This window comes from Culex quinquefasciatus, chromosome 1 (genome assembly GCF_015732765.1).
Source record: "Culex quinquefasciatus strain JHB chromosome 1, VPISU_Cqui_1.0_pri_paternal, whole genome shotgun sequence".
Classification (NCBI taxonomy): Eukaryota; Metazoa; Arthropoda; class Insecta; order Diptera; family Culicidae; genus Culex; species Culex quinquefasciatus.
In genome coordinates this window covers 113,340,175-113,360,080 of record NC_051861.1, presented here as the reverse complement: position 1 = coordinate 113,360,080, position 19,906 = coordinate 113,340,175, and the positions used below count along the sequence as shown (strand labels likewise).

Sequence of the window (19,906 nt, the reverse complement as noted above, 5' to 3'; positions counted from 1 at the left end):
AAATCTTCTTTTTGCAACTTGTTGCATAAACTACTATTTTGAATTTTTTAATTCATGAAATCAAAAAAGGCACAAATAAATTGCCCTTTGAATTTTTAGTTTTAGTTTATTAACAACCAAAAATTCAAATTTCATAATTCTGTAACAATTTTCAATTCTATTGATTGCTCAAGGGACCATCCATAAACCACGTGGACACTTTTTTGGGAATCTGTAAACCCCCCCCCCCCCTTCGTGGACAATTGTCCATATATAAAAAATCTTTTTTGTATGGATCGTGGACAACCGCCACACCGCCCCCCCCCCTAAAGTGTCCACGTGGTTTATGGATGGTCCCCAATCATGTTTTGAACATTTTGTGAAACTTTTAGTTAAGAAAAAGATAAACATGGAATTTGATATTTGAATCAAAATAAGATATAAAAAGAGAGACAAAAGGTGGACAAATTGTTTTATTTGGGAAAATAAACAACACATTACAAAAAATATACACATTTTAGATTTGAAGTAATAATTTTTGAACAATTGTTCAGTTTAAGTTAGGTTTACATAAACCCATAAATAATTTGAACATTTGTTTTATTCAACTTTTGACAACACTTTTTGCTATAGTTTGACAAAGTCTGAACAAATATTCAAATCACAAAATTTACCAAATTATTTGAATGTTTAAGCTTTATAATCATAGAACATAGATAATTTTTCATATTCGAGCTCTTCATAACTCTGCTGAAAACAAAAATAACTTAAAGTTTCTACAGAAAAAAATTGAGTTTGAGTAAATTAACTGCCTTTTTTCACCGAAAATTCGTCAAAAATACTCATAATCTGCTGAGATGTCTTTTTTTTCACTAGAGCAGATGGGATGGACTGTTATTTTACATGCTTCCAAAAGCTGCCAGATTTTTTTTAGTGTGTAATGAATTGATAAATATCAGCACAGTTAGAAAAATATATAATTTCAAAATAAACACTTTTGAACAAATTTGACAAATAGAAAGCTGTGTCCTATCCCTCGCTTGGTACCAGATTAAAGTCCAGCATGAAGCTGTCAGATTCAATCTTTCTGTCAGACTAAAGGGTAAAAAACAAACAACCCAAGATACTGATATTGGTGAACACATATTAGCCAAATACAATTTTGCTGTATAAATATTTTGTCAACAGAAAAATTAATTTCAACTACAAAAACAATTTTATCGAAAAAAAAATCAATAAAAAAGTTTATTTTTTCTATTTTTGTCTACTTCTAATTTTAACCAAATTTTTGGGTATTCACCTGAAGAAATGTAATTTTAATGTAAATTTACACAATATTTCAGGTAAAATCATACTTTTTCTGTCTGAAAGTCTGTCTTCACGATTATAAATACAGTTTAAATAAGCATCAATAAGTCTTTCTGGGAGCTGTGAAAAAAAATAATTTAACCCCAAAAAGGACGAACTTCTCGTCACATGCAAACAATGATCGAGCTCGAGTGTGTTGGTAAATTTTTGACTTATGGAAACCTGTAGCAGATGTTTGTTTACCAACAAATTAAAAAAAAAAGTTGTTGATTTCTAGGCCCAGTGCAAAACTGTGATTTAACTCAAAAATGACGAACTCCCCGTCACAGTGTCCTGATGTAAACAAAGATCGATCTTGAGCAGTCATTGTCCCTGCAAGATATGTTAACTGTCATCGAGGGGTCTAGAAAAAGAAAGCAGATTTCTGATGCAAACAAACCAACTTCGGGGCGCCAAGGTTTGGATGTGTTAATAAATTTTCGACTGAAACCCATATGAAAGAAATTTGACATCAAATAAATAATAAACCAAACTGTTACCATACCGATTGATCGGAAAGCAATTTCAATTTGTCAACATTACGCCAGTCCACCAGCGTCAGCAGTAATTACACACACAATTCCCACCCTTGATTCACCTTGATCGCGGCCATCGTTTTTAATTATGTAATGCATTATTAATTTGCACCAATTTATGGGCCACCGCCGATCGGAGCTGCAAAAACACAACCAATTTTAATTAGCATCTCGCGCCAACCCTGCTTCAACTGTCAAATTGACAGTAGGCGCCGCAGGCGCCAGGGGTAGGACGCACACATTTTCATTAGCTCCAGTGTCAACCTAATAGTAGTGAAAAAAAGTGAAACGGCTCTGTCCACTGTCGGAGCTTTATTTATGGGAACCATCTTTAAACCGCAACCGCCGGAACTGTCGGGAACTCCCGGAGGGAGTCACGGGGCGGGTAATCAACTATTAATAGCAAATTAATGAGACATTATTTGGCCTGCTATTTTGATAATTATGTAAATAAACCCGGGGAAGGTCATCATCAATCGAAGCCCTTTAATCGCTGCATTCCGACCGGAGGTCGGTTCCGGATCGCGCCACACGTGTCCAAATAAAAGCCTATCGCGTGCGATATAATGATAGAGTTGGAACGGCCCCCACCCAAACACACACACGAGCAACCGCGTGAAATGTTAAATATTTAAAATAAATACACCGGCTCAATTTTTGACAGCTCGCCAAATCCCACCCCTTGCCTCTACTGTTGTTGTGGCCAACTGTCACCCGCACCAGTCAATGACAGCCTGGGGGTGCGGGGCGATTCGGAGTCCGATTGTGGTTTTTCATCCGCTGGAAAACCGCATCGGAATTAACCCGATTTTGGGTGGGGTTTGGTTTGGGGGGCAGTGTTGCCAGACCGAAGTGGCGCGAGCGCGGTTTGAATCAATATTTAACGTTCGAGTGCGCGGGATTATTTACTTTTCAGAAATCGGAGTTTTGGGGTCGGATTTTTTTCTCTCTGTTTCCGAGTGATTCGCGCGGATTTGGGGTTCCAGCGAAAATTACAGCCCCGCTGAATGCCAACCCTTTAACAATCGATAAGTCATGCAAGCGTGCAAACATTCGGGCGCGAATGACAATCTGGTTCTGTCTCTCTTTCTGCGAAAGAGTGATAAAATAATTAATAGAGTGGTTGGGCGTGAAAAATTAATATCGTAATCAGTTGGGCAAACATTTAATGGTGATCCGCGCGAGAAAAAATATGGCCGAAGCGTTTGACAGCTGTTTTCGCTTTGCATTATCGCGATGATGCGCGATAATCGCGACCTTTATCGCGCGGTAATCGCGCTCAGGCAGCTTGAATTGTTTCTGCTAAAGTGGCAGGAATGCGGTTGTTTTGTTTTGATTTTGACAGTTTTGAAACTGAGGAACCAGTGATGCCATAAATTTCAAAATTCAAAATTTATGCAAAAAGAGGAAATATGTCAAAAAAATAGTCCATTATCCTCATGTCAGTTGCTATCAGTTTGTTTACAACAAATTTACCAGCAAATTCAAAGTATGTTTACATGGCAGCTGGACGTTAGTTTGCATCAGATTTCCTATCTCTTTCTAGCAAAAGTTTTTTTGTCTGGCGACTTCAAGCTGTTTTTTATTCACTGTCAGCCCGATATGTCAGCCAACATACTTTGCAGGGCTGTGACAGCTCAAGATCGATCATTGTTTACATCAGGACACTGTGACGAGAAGTTTGTCATTTTTGGGTTAAATTATATTTTTTAACTGAGCTAAAATTTACTAACACATTTACACCTCTGAGTGCCACAGAAGCTGGTTTATTTACATTAGAATCTGCTTTTTCTTTCTGGCTAAAGTTATTTTTAAAGCCTACCGCCCGATGACAGCTAACATATTTCGCAGGGACAGTGTCAGCTCGACAACTTTGTTGACATTATTTTTTAACTAAAAAATGACGAACTCCTCGTCACAGTGTCCTGATGTAAACAAAAATCGAGCTCGAGCTGTCACTGTCCCTGTGAGATATGGTGGCTGTCATCGGGCGGTAGGCTTTCAAAAGCCTGCTAGAGAAAGCAGATTCTGATGTAAACAAACCAACTTCTGTGGCACTCAGAGGTTTGACAGACAGCTGGGGGTTTGTTTGCATCAGGTTTGTCATCTCTTTCTAGCAAAAAGTGTTTATCAGACGGCTCCCAGCTTTTTTTTTTGACTGACTGCCCGATATGTCAGCCAACATACTTTACAGGGCTGTGACAGCTCGAGTTCGATCATTGTTTACATTAGGACACTGTGACGAGAAGTTCGTCATTTTTTGGTTAAATTATATTTTTTTCACTGGGCCTAGAAAGCCTTATTCCAAATCAAAACAAAACTGTGTTTTTTGCAGAGTCGTCAGAGTTATCATCAAACGTCAAATATAAACTGACATAAGGCTTTCTAGTCAGAAATTCACCAACACATTCAAAGTATGTTTACATTACAGCTGGAGGTTTGTTTGCATCAGGTTTCCTATCTCTTTCTAGCAAAAGTTTGTTGTAAGGCGACTTCTAGCTGGTTTTTTTGACTGACCGCCCGATATGTCAGCCAACATACTTTGCAGGGACAGTGACAGCTCGAGTTCGATCATTGTTTACATCAGGACACTGTGACGAGAAGTTCGTCATATATGGGTTAAATTATATTGTTTTCACTGGGCTAAAATTTACTAACACATTTACACCTCTGAGTACCACAGAAGTTGGTTTGTTTACATTAGAATCTGCTTTCGCTTTCTAGCAAAAGTTGTTTTTAAAGCCTACCGCTCCATGACAGCTAACATATTTCGCAGGGACAGTGACAGCTTGACAGCTTTATTGACATTATTTTGCTTGGATTTTTTTGTGAAAAAGGCTTCTGTAGGCCCAGTGAAAAAAATATATTATTCAACTCAAAAATGACGAACTTCTTGTCACAGCATTCTGATGTAAACAAAGATCGAGCTCGTGCTGTCACTGTCCCTGTAAAATATGGCGGTTGTCATCGGGCAGATTCTGATGTAAACAAACCAGCATCTTTGGCACTCAGAGGTTTGAAAGACTGCCAAAACTGTCAGAATTAATAAGGCTTTCTGGTCAGAAATTTACCAACACATTCAAAGTATGTTTACATGGCAGCTGCGGGTTTCTTTGCATCAGATTTGCTATCTCTTTCTAGCAAAAAGTTTTTGTAAGGCGACTTCTAGCTGTTTTTTTACAGACCGCCCGATATGTCAGCCAACATACTTTGCAGGGCTGTGACAGCTCGAGTACGATCATTGTTTACATTAGGACACTGTGACGAGAAGTTCGTCATTTTTGGGTTAAATTATATTGTTATCACTGGGCCTAGCCTTATTCCAAATCTAAACAAAACTGTGTTTTTTTGCAGTGTCGTCATCAAACGTCAAATATGAACAGACATAAGCAGAATGCGTTGTTTGTTTACACTTCCTCTCCAAACCTTTTAAAATTGTTTTACTAGATTTCCAACCGTAATCTGCCACAAAATCAACAAAATCTAAACTCGTTTCCCTTCTATTTTTGTTTTGATTACAGAAAGACGATATCTCATCTAGTGACAGTGCAAAAGGCAATGGCGATTGTCAACTAGCTTCACCAGGGTAAGACGAAACTTCAAACAACCCAGCGAAAAAAAACCCAGTGAAAAAAAACCCTTCAACCCCAGTAAATACCACCTGGCCCTGGCTCCGGTCAGGCACCGGCTTGCTCATAACGGCTCGATGACTTTTTAATTTCCTTTTACCTTTAGCGCAAACTAAAAAAAAAGAAAAACAACAAACAAACGACTTCTGTTGCCATCCGGAGCGCGCGCTCTGGAACCGATTGTTGTGCCCTGGAGGGCCATTCACCGGTTATGCCTGTTTGTGTGGGTAATTTTCCACCACCAGGTTGGCTGTGCCCAGAGTAACGTTGAATGTTTACCTTTTTTGTGGGGCATTGAAAGAATTAACTTGAATTGTAAGCAAACAGAAATGAAAATTTTGTTGGTTTTAAGAAAAATAAAGGTTTTTGATGATTATAAGCATCAGTTTGTACCTTTTGCTCTAATTTCTTGATGAACAAAAACAAAAACAAATGCTCACTCAATTTATGTCAAAGCTAGGGTTACCCAAAAGTGAGTAGCGATTTTTTGACAACTGTCAACAGTCCATCCTGCACGATACTGATGTAAACAACAAACTGACGTGAGCGCGATGGACGGTTTGTTTACATTTTTTCCTTGAATTGACCTTCAGAAGCAATCATTTCAAACCAAAATAAGACAAGACTAAATTTTATATTTGTCAATTATAGAATACTTTTAGATGAAATGTCAATCTGTTTTCAAAACTTGTTTTCATCCTGTCTGCATCATGTTCTTGATCAATTTCTCAAAACAAACAAGCATTCGAACTATGTCAAAGCTAGAACTACCCAAAAATGGGTAGCGATTATCTGTCAATTGTCATTTTTTGTTTTGCGCTATCTTTTCTTAAAAATTGACCACAAAGCCAACATTAATTTAACCAATTTCATCTGTCAATTTAAGATATTGCCATTGCAATAAATTCAATTGCGTTTAAAGTTTTTCTAACCCAACTGTCAACAAAACCCTGCCAGCCAATCAAACTTTTTTTCCCTTCCAAAAACAAAAAAAAACTAATAAATTCCCGTTTTCCAGCTATTTTGCCGTTCCGATCGTATCAATTTTCTATGCAAATTCGCCGTTCGCTTTCTATTGCGATCTAGACGGGTTGATTTGGAAAACAACAACAACAGCGAAAACCAAAAACAAACACAAGCCCACACGCGCTCGCTACCCCCTGACAGGTTCATCTGTCCATAATCTGTCAAAGCGATGAGACAAACAACAACAACAACGAAAAAAAAACGCCGTGGAAGGGATAAACCTCGCTGAGAGCAAAACAAACGAACTGGCGAGAATTATCACCCAAAACTGGGGTGGTTTGTGTTTTGAGTGTGTGACGAGGATGATTTGCATATTTACAAACGTGGTGGGACGGTTGGCGTTGAGCGTCCGAAGGGCGCTTTTTTGACAAGCTTTTTTGAGAGCGTGTAGATTTGACAAGCTGTCAAAATTGTACACGCTTAAATTTATTTATTTTCGTCAAATTACGTCGTTATCGTCAAAAAAGAACCTACTCAAAAATGAGTAAATGGACAAATGTCAGATTTTGGGTAATTTAAACTACGAGCTGAGTGAGTTCTACTGAATGCTAGTACTCACTCAAATCAGACATTTCTTCCTGAGTTGTTTGACGTTTATTTTTGACAGATTCGCAAATTTCTGGACACTCAAGTGCCTCCCGCCAAGCGCAGATTAGAATTGGCAAATTCCAACCTCAAAAAAACCAGCCAAATCATCCCTTTTACGATCGTTTTTTCCACCATCAAACCACATTTCGGGCCTTTGTTTGTTTACCTTTCTCTTGGCGCGCGCGCCCGCCTACTGCGTGGTTATCGCGGCGTTTGTTTTGTTTACAGTAGGCGGCGCTGCGATCGCGCTAGGCGAGGTGTGAAATTTAGACGTTTTTGCGATGACAGAAGGGGGTGCATCAAATCCTAATCCAATCGGACGGTGCGAGACGATAACCGGGGTTTATTTTCGCTGTCAGACGCCGCTAGATGGCAGCACTGCCGCAAATGTTATCTTAACTCGAATAATACGGTTTCTTTCCGCTTTTTTTCTATTGAACGATTGTAACGGGCAAGACTCGGAGACTCTGATTGGAGCTGAAGCGGAAAAAGGGGAATAAAATCGCATGAAATTTATCGCTTTCTGCAATCGCGTTTGAAGCAATTTAGTGCTGGCGCGGAGGAGCAAAGGATGTTTACAAGAAATCGCGCGAGCTGCATCCTTTTGCACATCTCTTCGGGACAATCAGGACAACGGAAGCAGCTTCCGTCACGATCCATTGTTCGGCCACAGACAACAGAAACGCACGCTCAAAAATTCTTAAACAATTTATTCTGTTTAGTTGGCACCCCTGTAACGTTTGACAGCTTGCTACACGCTCACCAAAAATGACTTACTTTTTGTGTGAAATTTACCCACGTCCAATTGTCCACTACTGTTTTCCGTGCACAGAAAAATCGAATGCTGAGAAATCCATTAAGGAGTACATCACCGCTGCTCGGCGGAGTGGGTTCCCGCGATGATTATTATTTCTACTTTAGTGCTATTTATTATCGGACGGAAGGCTTCCTCCTTCTTCAAGACTTCGACCGAGCCCAGATCAGAAAGTGACAGGAGCGAACCCACGCCGCACACACCCTTCGGTGTAAAGTTGTTTTTCTCTTCCGCGAGTTTCCCCGAACTGTTACCAAGATGTCACCGCTGGTGGCCACCGCGGAAGCGGATGTCGGCGCTGGTCGCTCCATTATCTGCGCCGGTGGGCGAACATTGAATTAAGATGTTCTCTCGCCATGGTGACGCCATGGTACCGTCGAACGGGGCGAGGTTGGGACACAGTTTTGACGTACGTCAGCGCAATGTTGACAGCTATTGTTATAATTTCACCCAAAAATGACGTACTGCTCGTCACAGTGTCCTGATGTAAACAATGATCGAGTGGCTGTCAAACGAAATTTGAGGTTAAGTTACTTGAAAAGATGTAAACAAAGTGCATTTTTTCTGCATGTTCTAAATAACACAGTTTTCGTCAAAACCTAATCTACTCAGAGATGAGTAAAGGGGGCAGCTGTCAGATCTAGAGAAAATTTTACTCAGATCTGGGTGAATATCACTCATGGTACGTTCGTTTGAGGGCTAGTTCCACACTGAGTGCCGCACTCAGAGCTGTCAAAGTGTTTGCTTGAAGAAACTCGCGCTAGTTCCGCAGGAGTTTCACCGCCATCTTGGAACTGAAACTCTAGTGCCGCACTCGATATTTTTTCAGTTTCATGCGAGTTCCATGCACACTGAAAAATGATGTTCGATTGAACCAAAACTGGCACCGACGAGTGCGGCGCTCAGTGCCGCACCGGCTGTTCAAACGAACGTACCATCAGTGTTCGTTGAATTCTGAGTAAAATTCACTCAAATCTGACAGATGCCCCCTTTATTCATTTCTGAGTAGGTTCGGATTTGACGAAAACTGAGTGATTTAGAACGTGCCTGTAGCTATGAAAGTCAGTTACATTTTTGAGAACTTTTGACAGGACTAACCTACCCTACTGTCAACACATTTTCAAAGAAATTTGAGGTTCGAATCCACCAAGTCTCGGCAGTACGCCATAGGAATGCGTTTGTGTGCGTGGATCATCCCGTGCCACTAAAACTAAAACAATAACAAAAGAACATGCTAGGAAAAGCGTAACATAAACAAAGTCAGTGACGTTGACGTTGAGAAATATATTGCGATTTTGACAGCCGCACTACTAGTCAATTCGTCCAGTAATCCGATCATAATATTTACGTTTTTTGACATTTGAGCCGGTGTGGTAAAAAAATGGTAAATATTATCATCGGATTAGGGGAAATATTTCATTTCTCAGCCTATTGGTATTATCGGCCTATCAGCACTTTGATCACGAATTATAGCTTTCATAAAGTGTTTTTGACTGTTCCAAAGTAACAAATAGCTCAAATAAAAGTGAGCAAGCAACTCTCATTGTTGATGTACCTGAAAATGTTGATTTAAAAGCGGAAAACTGCAAAAGTATTGAGAATTAGTCGATCGCCTCAGAATGATTAAAATGGATATATTTCCTCTACTAGATGAATCTCAAGTACCTTAGGTAGAAAGCCATGCCCCGAATATCATAAACAATGCGAAATTTTGACAGCTAACGACACCACAGTGACGACCAGGGCTGCGGAGTCGGGTCATGTTTTAAACGACTCCGACTCCGACTCCGGCTTTTTGAGATAAGGTGACTCCGACTCCGGCTCCGGCTTTCAGCTCCAACCGACTCCGACTCCGACTCCAACTCCGGCCTACCACCTCTAGCTGACTCCGACTCCGGGTTATCAGAAATATTCGGCTCTGACTCCGCCTCCGACTCCAGCTCATAAAAATTAAGCCGACTCCGGCTCCGACCCCGACTCCAGCTGTTCGAGTTTTGACGACTCCGACACCGACTCCGACTCCAGGTCCCCAAAAAGACCCGACTCCACCGACTCCGACTCCGACTCCACAGCCCTGGTGACGACCATCTCGAACGGAAAGTGAAGGAGGTTATGCCATAATGGTGGTTACCCGATTAAGTAACTTGCAATAAGTTCTACGGAGAAATTTCAAGCAAAATAATGAAAATTGACCAAAGACGAAATGTAAACAAATCGACTGTCTAGTTAAATTAAGAGAACGGACAACTCAAATCAACAGTACCAATCGAAGCACGAGAACTGTCAAACGGAGATACCAATCAAGCAAAAAGAGGCAAAAGACAATGGATTTTGCTCGATTGGTAGCTCCGTTTGACAGTTCTCGTGCTTTGATTGGTACTTTTGATTTGAGTTGTCCGTTTTCTAATAATCTCCAGCTTCTCTAGTTTAAGTCAGTTGATGTTTACATTAGGAACGAGAAGGATAGACAGCTTGTTTACATTTTGCCTATGGCCTGTTTTACATTGTTTTGCTTCATTTAAGGTTGGTACCATCAGCAGGGGCGAATCGGGACACATGGGATGAATTTTGACAGCTGTTTAGCCTTGTTACTGCACAATATTTGGGTTATTTTTACTGGTTTCGGATAGAACAGACAAGGAACAACAACGAAAATAGTGTGTCGTTTTTTAATGTCAAGATTTTAAGTGCTCTTAAAACTGCTGTCTCTATTCATCCCAGTTGACGGTAACTCTAAAGAATGTTAAAAAATAGCAAAATTCCGCCCGATAACGTCACATCGACAAAGACCACCTTCAGCTTAAAGTGAAGGAAGTTTTAACAAGAGCTGTCAGCAACTACTTTCAGAAATGTTGACAGCTGTTATTGCCATTTTGATGGCTATCCGATTGAGTAACTGTAAAAAAAAAGCTACAGCTAACGTCTCCACAATGCCGACTATCTGTCAACGTAAAGTAACGTAGGTTATGGAAGGAGCTGCCAGCAAGTGCCTTGAGCAATGTAGACAGCTACTGTTGACATAATGGAGCACCCGCAGTCGAGCAGTTTTTGACAGTTCGCTCCATAAGAAATACATTGTAGAAAAAAGCAAAAACTGCTCGAATGGAAATGCTCCATTGGCAATGGAGCACCCGCAGTCGAGCAGTTTTTGACAGTTCGCTCCATAAGAAATACATTGTAGAAAAAAGCAAAAACTGCTCGAATGGAAATGCTCCATTGGCTGATGCACGAAGTGATTTGTTTATCTTCTTTTGGGGGTACGCAAACGTCAAACCATACAAAATTATTGCCGGATTTAGATCCGGAAAAAGATCCGGAAGCAATTTGTATTGCTTTGACGATTGGTGAGGGTAATGAAAAGTTTAATTATGTTCTGCTTGCAGAAGACAATAAGTTGTTTAGGATAAATTTAAGGTTAGATAACCCTCAAAAGATGTAAAAACAGGACAATTTTGACAGATAACGTCGCATCGGTGACGCAAACCTCCAACTTAAAAGGACGGAAGTTATGGAAGAAGCTGCCAGCAAAGTGTTTCAGGCAATGTTGACAGATATTGTTGCCATAATGGCGATTTCCCGAATAAAAAGTGGCCAATAAGTTGTTCAGAGAAATTTAAGATTTGATAACTCTTAAATGATGTAAAAACAGTACAATTTTGACAGATAACGTCGCATCGGTGACGCAAACCTCCAACTTAAAAGGACGGAAGTTATGGAAGAAGCTGCCAGCAAAGTGTTTCAGGCAATGTTGACAGCTATTGTTGCCATAATGGCGATTTCCCGAATAAAAAGTGGCCAATAAGTTGTTCAGAGAAATTTAATATTTGATAACTCCTAAATGATGTGAAAAACAGTACAATTTTGACAGATTAAATCACATCAGTCAAGACAACATCCAGCTTAAAGTGACGCAAGTTATGAAAGAAACTCACAGCAAGTGCTTTGAGAAATTTTGACCTCTATTGTTGCCATAATTTGATTTGATTGAATGAAACTATCAGTAAGATGATCAGAGAAATTTATTTTTTGATAACCCTAATAACATCATGTAAACAAACAGTTCAATTTTGACAAATAATGATGCCACGGTGACGACCGCTTCCAACGCCTAAAAGATGTAAACAATATATAGTTTGACAGCTGACGTCGCTAAATTGGCGACCACCTCCGTGGTGAATGCTATAAAAGAAGTTTCGCCAAGTTCTGTTTGACAATTTGACAGCTATCGTTGCCATAATGACTCATTACCGAAAGAGTAACATCCATCAAGTTGTTTAAAGAAAATTTGAGGTTAGATCACTACCAAAAAATGTAAATAAAGTGTGATTATGACAGATGACGTCACTATAATGAAGGCGTAGTCTAAAGTGAACTGGTTCAAACTATAAAAGAAGTTGTCAACAAGGTTGTTTGAGAAATTTTGACAGTTGTCAAAACAGCCAACAAACTTTTCAAAGAAATTTGAGGTTAGATTACACCCAACTTTTGACAGCTACCGTCACCACAACGACGCCCGCGTACAAAGTAACCCCACTCTACCCCCTTCCTCAAGACGGTTCTTTTCCTCGGGAAACGACCTGTTGTTATCGTCAAGACGGGCACTCCTTCTCTGGACAATGAGGGGGCTTACACCGAAGGAGGGAGGGTCACACTTCCGGGAAGTTGTCTGACAAGCTGGCGGAGGAGTAGAGGTTGGGACACGTGCCTCCTGCTTCGTGCCAGCATGATCCAGAACAACAACAAGCGTTCAAGGACGTTTGCGGAAGATGATGCATTTGAGATGCAAGGGATGCGAACCGAGTAGAGAGAGAGAGAGCGAGAGATTGAGGATGGAAAAGTAATTCAATTATGGGTTCGGTGTTGCCAACGGGGAAGGTTTATCCCTGGGTGCAGAATGGAATGACACTTGACAGATTTATGGAGGATTTGCGGGCTGACTTGGCAAGACCGGCGAGGACAATGCGAAGGCATTATCGGAGTGGGTTAACGGGACTGGATTGCTTTTTTTTGTGTAACGAGATGACCTTCTGCTGGAGGAACCGTTAAATTGCACACTCTCAAAGAGGGAAAGCAAATTGTGCGTTGAAAGCGCAGCTTTTGCTGCACGGGTTGGGCCAGCTGTCAAACTTTAAGTTAAAGCTGCATTTGGAACCAAAATGTCACATGAAACGCGCAGCGTTGCCAGAAACTTTTTCGTCTTTTCTCAACTTGGACCAGTTCCCAAAACGCAGACATCACAAAAGAGTACACAAGAAATAAACTGTCTGGAGCAACAACAAAAACCCCCGCCTCAAAATGCACAACCAGGCAGTTAGTGACCTCGAAGCTGTCAAAAGGCCACGGGCGGCTGCGGCTGGCAGTGCTGCCAGCGTCTGAGCAGCAATGCACAGCTCCGTTTCTTCAGAGGACATCACTTGCATTGAGGAAAAGTTTTTTCCTTTTTTTCGGCAAGACGACTTTCGTCTTCCTTTTTGGGTTGGACGCACAAAAAACACAAACGATAAAGACTGCTCGTTGGAAGGGGAAGAATTGTTGTTACACATTTCGCCGGAAGCGGTGAGGGAAGCGCTTTATTTGATTGCTCTTTATTTGTCCTGTAATGTAATAAATCTGGAGGCAAGTGGCCGCAATGTTTGGCTTTTATCTTTTCGAAAACAATGAAAATTTTGCTACGCGAAAAAGTTGACAGTTTGGCTGCACTGCCACTGACAGCAGCAAACTGTCAAAATGCACGCTCAAACTTGAGTTTGAAACAGCCATTTTTGCTGCATAGGTTCAAAGACCGCTTTACAACGCTACTTCCGCATTCCGCAAACGAGTTCCACACAATCTCCTCCATAAATCAAAGAAAAAAAAAGTCAAAGCAATGTGACAGCGGCACTTTGAGGAGGAAAAAAACGAAGCCAAACCAGACCGCAAGGGAAGATTAACCGTCATCAAGCTGGAGCAGGAGGAAAAAAAGTCCGGAATTCTTGACGACGGCTGCCGAGGGGTGCAGAAATGTGAAAATAAATGATAATAACGTAATTTTGATGCACGTGGCGACGTGAAGTCTTGATGCGTTTGCAACCGACTTGGCGCCCAGCTGACAGCTGCAAGCAGACTGCTTTTTTGTCGATTTGTTTTCAAACTTGGATGAGCTGTCAAATTACCCATTACACGCTCGCGAAACATTACCCAAATTTGGGTTGAAGCCTGCTTGCGTCAACACGTCACGTTCGAATTCATCAAAAAATCTACGCAGAGATTGATTTCAATTAGACTCCATGTTCATTGCATGCCCGCGCACAGCTGTCAAAAACCGTGTTCGGGACCGTCTGTCAACATCCGGCTGCGAACCCGGGCATCTTTCCCTCACGTTCAAAAAATATCCGAAACCTGCTCGTTGATGGAAGTCGTTTATTTTGATTGCTTTATTGAAAAGTGCGACCGGTCGAAACTCCGGACTTCAGAGCATCGATTCTAAAACATAACCTCTCCCCCTCAAAAAAAAATGTCGCACGTCCCACCATCAAAGTCATCGCAGGACGTCATGACGCGACGGAACAAAAAAAGAATCTGTCATATTTTTCGTCGTCCGCCGCTCTAGGGCAAGGCCAACTTGGACCTGACGGTCCAGCACGACGACGCAGTCGTTGACACATTGTTTGTGTAATTTGACAAAGCGCTGAGCTGTCTTCTGCCGAACGAGCGCGATTTGTTTTGAAAAGAAGTGTCCGGATTTGGTGTTTGCAATAATAATTGATATTTAGAAGGGTGTGTATTGTGTGTGTTTTGCATCGAACTGGTGGTGTTTGTCAAAACAATGGCGCAGAGCGGTCAATATTTTGACAGGAGGCAACCAATGTGGTCGTCCGCGCTGGAATTATTATCGCGATTTTGGTGACGTGCGATGGCAGCACTGCAGCAATGGTTTAAAATGGGAATAAAAGTAACTTAAAAAAGAATTAATATCAAATATTTTCTTCTTATTTTAATATTCTCGTTCGAGCTGTCGCAAATTAAACTTAACGGTACACATCAACCAGACCTTTTGCACCAAGAATAGTGTTAAAGACATTTTAGTATTTTAAAAACTACGGGAACCATCGATATAATTTTTTATTCATCCCCTAAAGTACAGTTGACAACTTAATTTACGACAACATTTGACTATTTTTGCAATCAGATTGTTGCAGGATTGGGTCCGTCACACCAATTTCTCATTACTGAATTCAGTTAAATTTACTGAAATCTGAACTTCTGAAATTTTCAGTAAATGAAAACTTGCTGAAATTTCAGGAAACTTTGACAGCTCCATACAAATTTTAACTGAAGTTCAGCGAAAAACTAACTGAAAATTTCAGTAGTGCAGTTTTCAGTAAATATTAACTGAAAACGAACATCAGAACTTGCTGTGTAAGTTTGACAAGAAAAAAATAATTATAAAAATATAAAATTTCCATTGAAAGACGTTTGAAAATTGATTTGTAAACAATTTAGTTTTCATTGCATATATAAATTTTTGTATGCGCTCTTTTAGGCTTTTTAGAAAAAATTATAAAAAGCCTAAAAGAGCGCATGATTAAATGATTAATTCTAAGACCTATTGAGTAAAATTTACAATCACGTATTTTTCATTTTTTAACAATTGCAGCAATTTTTGTTATGCTTGCATTTTTTTAATCTTTGAAAATAAAAAAATGTAAAATAATGTTTGGAAAATACATTTGAAACTTTAAAACTAAACATTACCACACAAATTTAAAATTAAAGCATTCTTACGATTTCAAGATAAAAGGATAATTGATATTGAAAAAAATATATAATTCTAAAAACTGAAGACAAACAAAAAGATATAAAAAGATCTATTAAACAAGAAAAGAAACAAATTTACAAAACAAATTTATGCTTTTTTATACCAAAATTGCTTTTTTCAGGAACATCAAAATTTTAATGGTAGAATAAGTTCAGAGTTTTTTTAAAGGTCCTATAAACCTATGAAAAAGAAAAGCTTGCAAGTTCTTTTCAAAAAAAACTCTAGAAGTCTAATCAATCGATAACAAATGAAAATGGAAAAGCATTTTTCTGTGTTAAAATTCATGTTTACCATGTTTGGGATCGATTTAAAAATAAAGCGAATTTTGTAAAAATACATTAAAAAGATTTTTTCTCACAATTTTTTTTTCACCGATATTTAATTATTTAGAAAACAAATGATTGCAAAATATGTGCGCAGGTGTCAAATTCATTTTAAAACATGTCTTAAAAAAGTTTTTTTTTATAATTTTTGGTTTTTTCGTGCATATTTAATGTTTTTCCAATGTATCAAAACCTTTTTTTTGTTAGAAGAAATTATTTATTTTATTTTCTTAAATAAATTCTCTTCTTATCATTTTTATCATTGGTTTATATAGAGAGTTTTGAAATTAAAAAATCACATTAATTTTAACTTTAATTATATTTTGTTATTAGTCAAGTAGAAATAAATATGTTCAAATCTTTAAGTTATTAAAAATCTTTAACTAAAAGTTTTTAATTGGCTTTTCTTCGTTCGTTAACAGTTTTTGTTAAATTTAACGGTACACATCAATCATAGCTTTTGCACCCAGATTTCTGTTACAGACATTTTAGTATCTTCAAAACTACGGGAACTATCGATATATTTTTTTATTCATCCCCTAAATTACTGTCTTCATAGTTATTTACAACAAAGTTTGATTATTTTTACAATCAGATTCTTGCAGGATTGGGTCCGTAAGTTTGACAATTTTGGAATAAGAACAAAACAACTTCCTTGGTTGCTGTGCACCCTTAAAGACCTTCATAATTTATTATCTTAGAACTTGGAAAATGATTATTTTGTAGAATGCTATGTTTTCAGTTTGTTCCTGTTGTATTTTTGGATTGTTTTGGTTTAAACTGATTTTAAAAGCTGGTTATTTATTTGAATTTTCTTGCTCGAAAAATATTATTTTTAACTTATTTTGTGAATATCTGAATTTTAAACATTATTATTTTTATCACTTGTTTGAATATTTTTTTAATTTCATTTTGAAGTTAAAAATTAAAAAAAAATTATTAGAATTTTGAAATTTTCAAATTATTAATCGGTGAATTTCAGAATTATCAGATTATAAATTTCAATCGTTAACTTTTTTTTAGTTTATAATCTTCATATTGTAAAATTATAGAATTTTAGAAAGCTAATTTGTTTTTATTTTACTATTTCTAAATTAAATATATGTATTTTATTAAATTTACGTTAATAAAGTTAAAAATTTAGAACAAAACTTTGAAAAATTACAAACTTTGACATTCAGATTTTCGAGAAGCAGAAAAGTTCAAAATGTATTTGGAAGAAGAAAATTTAAAAAAATCAATTTTGATCAATTTTGGATTATGAAATTTTAGCAAATAAAATTTCTATGACTATTTAAAATCATACCCTGGGATTCAATAAAAAAAGAAAAATAATATTTTTTGTTTTATAATTATCATATTTATAATTATTTATTTAGTTTCAGCGGTTTTTATCAATCTAAGTTCAGTGTCTCACTTTTTTTTTGCAATCAGGAGGCATTGAACTAAAATTGGTCTCATTAAAAAATTAAAGAAATAACTAATTTAAAAATATATAAATTATACAATTTAGTTGAAAAATAATAAAAATTCTTAACAATTTTAAATAAATTTGTTTATGAAAAACATAAAAAATATGATAAAATTATCATTGAATTGAAGAAAATAACAAAAATCAATATTTTATTTTTTTATGATAAGAAGTTCTGAAAATGATAAACTCAAAAAAATATTTCGGTTGAAAAATCATAAATTAAAAATTAATCATCACAGATTAAAAATGTAAAACTTTCAAAGTAAAATGAAAATGTATGTAATTTTTGCCTTCCTCACTGAGGTAAGGCTATAATCCTGCTCTAAAAATGAACTTTGAATCAAAACGTCGTAGACCCACCTTCATGTATACATATCGATTCAGAATCGAAAACTGAACAAATGTCTGTGTGTATGTGTGTGTGTATGTATGTATGTGACCAACAAACTAGCTCATGTTTCTCGGCACTGGCTGAACCGATTTGACCCGAACCTGTTGCATTCGACTTGGTTTAGGGTCCCATAGATCGAGTTTTATACAGATTGAAGTTTTGATAAGTAGTTCAAAAGTTATGCATAAAAATGTGTTTTCACATATATCCGGATCTCACTTAAATGTATGTAAACTATGTCCAGGTCCATCATCCGACCCATCGTTGGTTATGTTATCAGAAAACCTTTCCAACGAGTTCAAACATTGAAGATCTGACAACCCTGTCTCGAGATATGTACACTTAAGTGATATTGATGAACTTTTTTACTCCGGATCTAAAAAAGAGATGAAATTTTTGTATCTGAAAGAGATGAAATTTCATATCAGCCATTGTTGGTAATAAGTGAGGAAGGCTCCAACCATATAGGTGGATTAAGTTAGTTTTTAAATTTAAAACTGCAAAATAAAAAAAATCATATTTATTCAAAATAAAATTGAAACAAAATGTTTAAAACATAAATATTCGTAGAGAATAAAGTATTTTTTTTTTCAAACCTGTCGGATAAAAACAGATATTGAAAGCAGTTTAGAAAAATCTTATAATTGAATTATTCAAGAAACATAAATACATTCATTTATTTGAAAAATATGTTTTTATGTATGTTAATTTAACGTTTGAAGTAATTCAGTTTATGAAATCTTAAAATTACAAACATAAAGCAACATTACAGTTTAAATACTTTAACAAATTTATTTTAACTTTGATTCAATAAATTCAATTGCCAGGCATGAAAGTTTATAAAAAACATGTTTCTTATCAAAATACATTTTTTTTTTCAATATATGAACTTTCAAATTAATTTAAAATTAGGGGAGAGTGGGGAGACTTGATCCCCGGGGACACTTGATCCCAAGCCTGTATCTCGTCAGCATGTGGGTAAAACAATTAGCTTTGTTCTAGAAAATTGTGCGAAATTAACTAAAACTCATTGTAGAAAACAAAGAAAAAATATTAAAAAATGTTTAGATTCAATTACACACATTTTTCTAAAACGAGCTACAAAAAAACATCCAAGAGATCTTTTTTTTCTTTGTATTGATATGTATAGAAAACACTCAAAAATTATTCAAACAAATATTTTTTATGCATGAATTGTTTGATAAACTTATCAACTTCAAAACCCTTACGCATTTGATATTAAATTTATCGTCAAACTATTTTTACAATCAATTGTTTAAAAAAGTGCGTTTAGGGAGACTTGATCCCTGCATTTTTACAGTCACTGGAATCAGCTTCAAGATTAATTAATTGAGCTGGGTTTTCATACATAGTTTCCTTTAGTATAGTTGTACATAACTTACTGCAGTTTGAACCTTTTATCAAAAGTTTTGTAAACAAAAATTTCCAGCTTTTGTAAACATGCTTAATTTTGGGCTAAAAAATAATATTTTAAGTTTTTAAATATTTAACATACTAAACTTGTTATATTTTGAACACAAACGTACAGGTTTTATGTGAAATTGCTGTGACTTATAGAAAATTAAAAGTTTGGATGAATAAGAAACATTTTGCTTAAGATTTCTTCAAAATGTTGAAAGGGGGATCAAGTTACCCCTAACATTTTTAAAATGCCGGTTTAAAATATTTTTTTAAAACGCTTGGCATGATTCGAAGAGTTCATCTGATGAAATATCCTTATAAGCCAAACATAGATGAATGTTTAAGCTTTCAATTCATGCAAAAAGTTTATAGTTTTGTGAGAAATTGACAGAGTTATGTGCGATACAAAAAAAGGGGATCAAGTCTCCCCACTCTCCCCTAATCAAATACAAACTTATGATAAAAATGATAATCTTTAAAATCCAAATATTCAAGAAAAATAAAAAAAATCATTTCTTTGAACAAGAAAATTAAACCAGTCATATATTTTAAAACATTGAAAGTAAAAATCTTTCAAAA

At 37.0% G+C, this 19,906-nt stretch overlaps 1 protein-coding gene across 1 annotated transcript in view; it reads left to right on the top strand.

Moving 5' to 3' along the window:
• The window catches only part of LOC6043608, a 454,063-nt gene that overhangs the window by 77,915 nt on the left and 356,242 nt on the right, over positions 1 to 19,906 (top strand). Inside the window, exon 2 of the mRNA XM_038266500.1 lies at positions 5,384 to 5,448. The gene's annotated coding sequence lies outside the window, so the exon portion shown is untranslated. The remainder of the gene's footprint in view (positions 1 to 5,383; positions 5,449 to 19,906) is intronic.